The following is a 9,735-nucleotide window of genomic DNA, read 5'->3' on the forward strand; positions in this document are numbered from 1 at the left end:
CCAAACAAGAAGTTAGAATCTATGTTAGAAATTAAGTTCAAGGTTAGAAGATTAGATTTAGCAATTAGGTTAAGAATTCGGTTCAAGTATTAACACATATTTACAGGGTAACAAGGAGGGGGGGGGGGTTTCGATTCAATGTTAACAGAACAAAACATAAACGAACAGCAAAGAATAATGGATTAAAATTCAAGCTAGGGTTTTAGAAGGATTCCCTGATCATCACCAACCGAAGCCAAACAATCAAAATTAACCTTGCGCCTATGGAAGCAATTCTCGCCGGGGTGGTTATCGGGAGACACGGGCGGAGAAGACGAAGCTTGAAGCCTTCAGTCGATGCCCCTTTCCCTGCTACAACCGCAGACAGAGTCAGAACAACGAATGAAGCCCTTACCTGCCCTTTCCGGTGACGACGGAGGATGAAGACGCTCCGCTGCTCTGCTACAATCGCAGACAGACGTCGGTGCGGATTCCTTGCTACAACCGCAGACAAGGTCCGACCATCTTCGCGTGCTTCTGGAATGGCGGAGGAGTGGCTGTCGCCGGCCGTCCACAGCTGGGCACCGCTCACAGCCGAGGAGACGACGACAGGGAAGGAAGTGGATGGACGGCGCCGAAGCAACCTTCGAGTTCCGGCGTCGCTCAGCTTTGATCGGGAATCGAGGGAAGACGGAGAGGGGTGGAGGAGGCTCGTCGACGATGGAAACAGGGGAGAAAATCGTGGATGAGGAATGAACAGGAACCCTAGCTCGCGAGCCTCTCTCAGCTGAACCGGCGTTTCTCCTTTTAAATGCTGCGATTAAACCGAAGCTTGAGCCGACCGGAATCAAAGGAGTGAACCGGTGGTATTTGATTTGGACCGGGCTGATTTTGGTGTTGGGCCGGATTTATTTGGGCCGGCTGAAATTAATTGAAGTGGACCAGACTTGGTGAAGGAATTGGGCTAGCTTGACTTGTGGGTTGCAATTGAATGGAACGAGCTTAGCTTCAATAGAACCCAACTGATTTGGGTTAATGTTGAATTGGATTAAGCTGATTGAACCGAATTGACTTGACCCGAACTGAATTGAACTCAGTCTGAACCTCACAATTGAAATTTAACCCGTTTTAAACTTGATTGAGCCACATATGAATCAAATTTGAACCCAAACTCGAATCAAGATTAACTTTCTTCAAATTGATTTCCTGCAAGAATTAAATGCACAAATTAATATCCATAAATTCTCATAATTTAATGCAATTTACAATAAAAATCATAAATTCATCCAAAATAAAGAAATAGCCTAAAATCCCTACTTATGATATGAAATATGGTCCAAACCAGTCCAATCTAGCTCTAATCTACCCGTAGAAAATGCCACTCATCAGCCCTCCTAGTCGACTGGACCACCCCCGATCTCCTAGGAGCTCAATCAAAACTTATCCGTGGAGTGATTCGTGTGAAGCTGATCATGTTGACTTTTGGTCGACTGGACCCTTCTGAGCGATCTGACCATGATAGTAACTAGTAAACAACCATAAGGACATATCAGAGCATAACAAAGATTAAACAATCAACTTCTAATATCAATACAAATCAAATCACTAGTCAGAGCAAATTCTACTTGTTTCTTAAAAACATCTGCTCATCCCTTCCTCTTTTTAAGTTTAGGTTAACCATGTATCCCTCTTATTAACTTAAACATACATCAAAACAGGCTAGTAAAATTTGAATCATCTTAGAATCATTCAAACATCAAAATGTGAGGATTAGTCTATCACTTTATCAGTTGATTGTAGGGATCAACATATCAGAGAGCGTGAAAGATTATGTTAGCCGATTGTATGAAGTATACAGTCGATTATTATTGTTGAGATTAGCAAACACAAAAATATATAACAAGTAGATCACATATTTGATGGTGTAATGACGCATGATAGAGGGGGAGAGGGTGAATCACACATCTATAAATTAAATGACTAACTTCTCTTGTTGGTTCACAACCCTAGGTTGCTATGTCTAAGCTGTTGGATTAGTTGCGCCATGATGCACGATTTTCACAAGTGCACGATCATTGTCAAGTAGTAAAAATATCGTCCACTCAGACCATAGAGTTAACTACCAGTTTACGTGCAATAAAGATTATCTAGGTAAATCGAAATGAGAGAATTTCTATAAAAATGAGTGAACTAGAGAAAGAAAAATGAAGAATTATGAGAAAACCAATTTAAGAGACAATTTTAAGACTCTGATTTTACCACGATATATCATTAACAATCTAAATGTCATTCCCTCTTTTATCTCAATGTTAGATCATTCTTGAAGGTGGTCTATCCTAAGGTAAGTGATGTTCTCTCTTGAGAAGCACCGATATATCTAGTTTAACGTAGTTCCACTCTCGTGGCAACTGAGTCAGGATAAACCATTTATGCTTTGTGATAGTCAATGGTATCCTTGAGAAGATTTAAACTACTCTTATAAATAGACCCTCAAGCTCAATTTTATAGATCCGAGAATAAAGTTCACCTCTGAGTCATTTGATAAAGCTCATATTATCGTGTAGAGTTGTTGGGAATAGTGCCCTCAAAGCATTGTAATTGGATTATGTTTTTTTTAATAAAAGCGACATTTATCATTGAACATATACTTGTTTTGAATATCATAGCAAAATCCTTAGTTTATTGGATGTAACCATAATTTAGTATATATATAAGAGTTATATATACAAGATGATTAAATTATGGATAATAAACTTAAATTAAATCTGTGATGAAATTAATTAAAGTATGAGATCTTTAATTAAAACATCACTAATGCGACCCATGAACATTTTGAATGTGATTGTCTTATCCGGACTGTCGATGTGGAGACATCTAGCTGGGGGCATTTATATATAATGAGATTATGTAAGACTTGGACCGATTTAATTAGAAATTTCATAATAAATTCCGTTATACTATGAAATTCAAATTAAATCATAAAGATGATCATATATGGATAGATCTTAATCCTTAAATAATTATAAACTCCTATTTATTTCTATGTAATTCTTAATTTGCTTATTTAAAGTTTGCAATTACGCATTCTCAACACTTGCATTTTAGATTTACATTTGAAATGAATGACTGGGAATATAAATTTACAGATATGGAATCCATTCCTTCTTGCGGGAAGCAGAAAGATAATTCCCTCGTTTGTTAATTCTGGAACTGAGCGTTGGGCCCAATCGATTTATAATGGAATTATAAATTGAACCACTCACTAGTGGATTAATGGTAAATGAGGTTTAAAAATAATTGGAGAGGTAAACGGAAAATTTCCTAGCTCCAATTATGAATTGTCTATGGAGGATTAATCCGTATGTAATGATTATATTAATGGACGACTCTTTTCATAGAGTAAGATATTCTATAATAAAGAAGAGTGCAATTCCATATTTTTAGTGGAGTAATAATGGAATTAATAAATTGAATAAATTAATTAAAGAGTTTAATTATTTATCCAATTTATTGAAGCTGCTTATTATAGGTCCATGGTCCCCATTACGCCTTCTTTATCAATGACAGGCTAAAAATGCAATTTAGAAATCAAAGTGAAGATGGAAATTTGTTTCCATATAATTCCAAGGGCTTGAAAATAAATTAAATATGAGATTTAATTAAAATTATAATTATGAGATAATTATAATTTTTGGATCATTATGGTAATATCCAAAAAGGATATTAATAATATCTTTAATATATTTGGAATGTATTAAATATTATAAAAGGTAAATAAAGATCTTTTGATTTTGATTTTACCGTGGAAACAAAAAAAAGGGAAAAAGGATTTTGGAAATCCTTGAAATAAATTGGTAAAACAAAAAAAAGGAAGAAGAAAAATCTTTGATTGATCTTTCTTTTAATAAAGGATTTTCCCTTGTTTTCCATAGCCACTCTCTCCCTATATATGTTTTCATGAGTTGGAGACAAATGAGGAGAGGAGAGAAAGTGAAAAAAAAAATTGATTTATGAGATTTGTATTTTGGAGTGCCCACACACTACCGTCAATAGAAGGATCGCACTGGAAGGCTGTGGTTTCTACGCATCCAGAATTTACGAAAGAGGAAAACTACAAAGAGGTTAGTTTTCTATAAAACACTTTCTTTTAGTAAATTTAAATTCTTCATTGATTTATATTCATGTGTTGATTAATAATTTGTGAAATTATATAATCGCTTCCGCTATATTTTGATCGGATCGAGAATTGATAACTCCTTTGTCATACATCAAAATAGGCTAGTAAAATTTGAATCATCTTAGAATCGTTCAAACATCAAAATGTGAGGATTAGTCTATCACTTTATCAATTGGCTGTAGGGATCAACATATCAGAGGGTGTGAAAGATTATGTTGGCCGATTGTATGAAGTATACAATCGATTATTATTGTTGAGATCAGCAAACACAAAAATATATAACAAGTAGATCACATATTTGATAGTGTAATGATGCATGATAGAGGGAGAGGGTGAATCACACATCTATAAATTAAATGACTAACTTCTCTTGTTGGTTCACAACCCTAGGTTGCTACGTCTAAGCTGGTGGATTAGTTGCGCCGTGATGCACGATTTTCACAAGTGCACGATCATTGTCAAGTAGTAAAAATATCGTCCACTCAGACCATAGAGTTAACTTCTAGTTTACGTGTAATAAAGATTATCTAGGTAAATTGAAATGAGAGAATTTCTATAAAATTGAGTGAACTAGAGAAAGAAAAATGAAGAATTATGAGAAAACCAATTTAAGAGACAATTTTAAGACTCTGATTTTACCACGATATATCATTAACAATCTAAATGTCATTCCCTCTTTTATCTCAATGTTAGATCATTCTTGAAGGTAGTCTATCCTAAGGTAATTGATGTTCTCTCTTGAGACACACCGATATATCTAGTTTAACGTAGTTCCACTCTCGTGGCAACTGAGTCAGGATAAACCATTTATGCTTTGTGATAGTCAATGGTATCCTCGAGAAGATTTAAACTACTCTTATAAATAGACCCTCAAGCTTAATTTTATAGATCCGAGAATAAAGTTCACCTCTGAGTCCGTTGATAAAGCCCATATTATCGTGTAGAGTATCAAACAAATAAAGTACCGAACCCTCTCTATGCTAATGTAGCATAGTGATGACTAAACAAATATAACAGTTGGATGATAATTTCTAAGATTGATTTATTCATAAATGAGTTTGGGTTGGTTTTGAAGTTGTAAATATAAAATACGAATAATAAAAGACAACCTATCTAATGTACAATACGATTACGATGAACAAGAACACAAAGCAATTAATGATTCTAGTTTAATCTATCCTACTTGCATCGAATAGAAAGTAAAGGAAGATAAACTACGAAGACAACTCAATACATGCAATTGAAAATAATCAACCTACTCTAATCTACTTATGAACATAACTAGACATGAATAGTAATACCACAATTAACCAACTACCTATCAAATTAAGCAAGAAAGAAATTAAATTCAGATCAAGAGTAAATGAGAGTTGAAATAGAACATGCATCCATTACAATTGACTATATGAAGGGAAATTACAATCCGCAATGAACAAATCTATGGATCTAACGTTGCTTACAAACTGAGCTAGGGCAATTCCTAATCTCATCTGGATCTATTATGGAGAAGAAGGAAGAGCTCGATTGTTGGTTGATCGGCAATGGCTTACGACGATGGATCAGGATGAAGATGTGAATTGATGCGCTATTGGTGGCTTGGCAATGGAGTCCGAAGAGGAAAGAAAACCCCTTGACCTCAATGGATGATGAAGAACGACCAGTTGAGAATGGATTAGGATTTGACCAAGTAGGAAAATCCCTAGAACTTGGTAACCCCAGCAGTAAGGTACTCCTTGGTCGGCGACGATTTGATGGAGAATGAAATGTGATAAACTTAGGAAAAAGAGAATCCTCTTAATCTCCTCGGAGGACTACTTCTCGTTGCTTTCTAGTGTTGGGAATCCCCAAACTTCCACCGGCCAAGTTGGTAGGTCGACTCATCCCACCCTGCCATATGATGGGTTTTTGATGGGTTGACCCGTTGATAATGACTTTTTGACAAGATAATTTAGGGTTATATGATATTATTTTAAGCAGTTTATTTATTAATAATTGAGTTTTTAGTCTATTTCTTTAACTTGAATTAATTTGATGTCTTCATTCTATTTCTTATTAATTTAAGGCATTTATAGGTATTAATTTGCTGTATTTGATTTTGTAGGAAATCAGGATGAAGACAATAATTTTTTGGATAATTGCAATCAAATCCAATTGCAAAGAATTGAAATTGGGCCAAGAAAATCAATTCAAAAGCCCACAAACAGGCCCAATTTGGAGAAGAAATCAATCTTGGTAAGTCTGGTTTAAATCAGATTCATATCTAGCTCAACTATGTTCAAAATTAGAAATTGGTTCAGCATGGGTTCAATTCAGGTTGGGTTTAGATCCAGTTCAATTCAATTCATATTAATCCGTTCCATTTCTAATTAAGCCACCAGTTCAATCACGAGTTTAAAAGGTTTTCGGTTCAGCGCAGAGAAAGGGGGCTCGGTCCTAGGTTTCCCTGTAGCTTCTCATCGCATGATTCTTTCTTCTTCACCGAGCTCCGCCGCACACCTTCTCCTCCTTCATTCTTCATCTCCGATCAGCCACAGAGTAGTGGCGGCTTGATGAATCGACGATCACCGACGCAAGCTGCAGGAGCTTCGCCGATGTGGTTTCGAACGCGGAAGCCCTAGTCTCCGCCATCGCAAAACAGTGGCTGTGGGTGGTTCTCCAGCTATTGGTGCATGACGACCTGCAGCACAGGGAAGCTAGCCGTGAGTGGTTCTCCGGCGATGCTCTCTGTCACTCCGCATCCACCTGCTCTGAGCAGGAATCGAGCTTCATCGACGTGGTTTCGAATGCGGGGGAAGATCCTGTTAGAGACGCCGATCATCTCCCATCCACCAATGAAGCAAAGTAAGGGTCTCAATTTCCTTGTTCTGATCTTCTGTTCATGAACGGCAGAAGTCGGGCAGAGGAGGTGGAGCTCCATATCTTGATTTCTCCGATCACTCCTCGCCGGATTAGTCCAGCTTCGGTGAGATTTTCGTCCTGTTGGCGGAATTCCACCAAAGTCCAAGTTGTCCTATTCTGAGCTGATCCGGAGAACAATCAATACCCTATTTGCTGCTCATTCATGAAAATACTAACCCTAACCCTAGTTTAATTTGATTCTTTTTCTTTCTGTCTATTATTGATTGAATTAAAAAAAAACCCTGTTTTCTTTGTCGTTGATTTAGGTTGAATGATTGTTAAAGTGGTTGTTTGGTTCAGTTTTAATAGCATGAAGTTGATTGTTAAAGTGGTTGTTTGGTTCAGTTTTGATAGCATGAAAGTGTTGTAGCCAACATGATGTTATAATTGTTTTGATTCAAATGTAAATGATTATGTGAATTGATTAATGCTTGTGAATAACGTATTTTGTATTGTATGTTGTATGTTCTCACTATTGTATTTTAGTTGTTGTATGTGGTATGATGTGGAATTTATGTTGTATGTTGACTTTGTGTTAATGAAATGAATCATTGAATATGTTAATATCATTGTAGATTATTAACATAGTGTGTTGTGTAATTTGGTGTTTGATGTGTGCATTGAATCTATATAGATTTGTTGTTTGATAAAAAGAAAACTTGTATAGGTTTGTTACTTGGCATTGGATTTGTTATAGTTGTTTGATTATATTCTTGTCTAGCAATTTGTCTGAACCATGAACTAGGGTTGTTAAGGTTGTATACATGCGTGATTGTTGTGGTTACCATGTTCTTGCTTGTGTAAATTATTGTTACATAATTGTTGTGTTTATGAACTGGTTCATGTTAACTTATGTTTAGCCATTATTGATTAGATGAATAAATAGTAATTTGTGAAAGTTGTTGTACTGTATTATAATTATGTGAATTAGGGTTGATATTATAAACGCGTTGTTGATTGTATGATTTAATTGTTAATAAATGAATTTTGTAAATATTTAGGAGTGAATAAGGTCAATAAAATAAAACCCTGCACCATATTGTTTAGAGTGACTTTCCATCATTAGTTCCATGAGAGACGACCCAGACCTCTACTATATTACCTAAGCAATAATTAGGATTTGGTTAATTATAAATTTTAATTTTGAAGGGTATGAGTGACAAAGAAAATAAATAAAAATAATTTAACAAAAAACACAATCATCACCTGTCCCTTCATGGGTTGATCCGTTTGGCCACTCTAACTTTATATGGTTAATGCAAAGCATTAGGGGGTGATCTATGAGTGTGGCAGGTAAGTGCATCTCGCGTTGGAGGCTTTGGGAATACAGTGGAATGATGAAATAACTTGAATTGGTAATTGATGCTTTAGAGTTGAGTCACTTTGCACAATACATAGAGAACTTTCAAGTTAGGCCAAGTAAGATGATTCGTGTGCTTTTGCTCATTAATAAAACTACTATATAAGATTAGATAAACTTGCTAGGGTTGATGATGTTTCATTTGTACACATTAATTCTAACGGTAGATTTTACTTGAGGATAAATAAATATTTAAGTCTGAGGGTATTTGATATATGTGAATTATGCATAGATTTTTGATCTTATTTAGCATACATTTGTTGTATTACATGACCATAATTTATATTAATTTCTAGCATTTGCATTCATTTCACCATTTTAGTATAAATACTATAGTTTATGCTTTATATTGATAGGAAGTGGAAGAATTTGGCATTAGAATGAATTTGGAGACGAAAATCCATAGGAGCTTACATTTTAACATGTTCCATGGTCAAACTGTGCTATATTCTATGACCATGGATCATCCAGGAGATAGAATATGCATTAGAGAAGCAACCGAAACCTCCAGCAAGGAACACGAGTTGGTCATGTCCCCTAACACGGTCATGACCCTTGTTGACTTTTGATGGCAAACGCTCCAACACTAAACACGGGCTAGTCATGTCTCCTAACATGGTCGTGCCCCACCACACGATCTAGTCGTGCCCGACCACATGGCCTAGTCATGCCTAGCTACACGATTGTGACACCTGTGGCAGCGCTTCCCCTATTTTTAGAGTTTTTGTTAATTTTGTTAGCACCCCAACATTTTAGAAAATTATATTAGAGTTCCTCTATAAAACTCTGTCAAAGTTCTAAAATTATAAATAGAAACAAGGGGCGACAATTTAGAGATATCGAGTGATCGACGACATCAAGGGGATCTCTCGATCCCATGACAGGGGATCAAGGAGGAAGCCACATCAAAGACTTCAGAGGAGCTACAATGTTAATGATCGGTACTTCTAACATTATGAAGTAGCTTTCTTTATCCTAGGATTAGGGAGTAGCTCGATGATATTTTTGACGATTGATTAGTATGATTTCTTTTTTTATCTATGATATGCTCGAATCTTAATTAGTTTTAGTGGATTTATTTATTCACTTATGCTGCTAGATTTAAGGTTAGCGATTAGCATCTTCGAGATAGATCGAGGAGCGAGCACTGCCTTATAATCATTGCACATAAATATATATTGGATCCATAGAGAATAAGCGACAGACCTAACAGTGAACCATCATAATCTACGACCTATAGAATTGACGTGAGAGTTCCTCTACAAAAGTTGTTGAACCCTCTTGAAACTTACATAGTATGTCATAGAGTGTAAAAAGTCTA

The sequence above is a fragment of the Curcuma longa genome, chromosome 19 (genome assembly GCF_044706935.1).
Source record: "Curcuma longa cultivar G26 ecotype Majalengka, Jawa Barat chromosome 19, ITB_CL_G26_1.1, whole genome shotgun sequence".
Taxonomy (NCBI): domain Eukaryota; kingdom Viridiplantae; phylum Streptophyta; class Magnoliopsida; order Zingiberales; family Zingiberaceae; genus Curcuma; species Curcuma longa.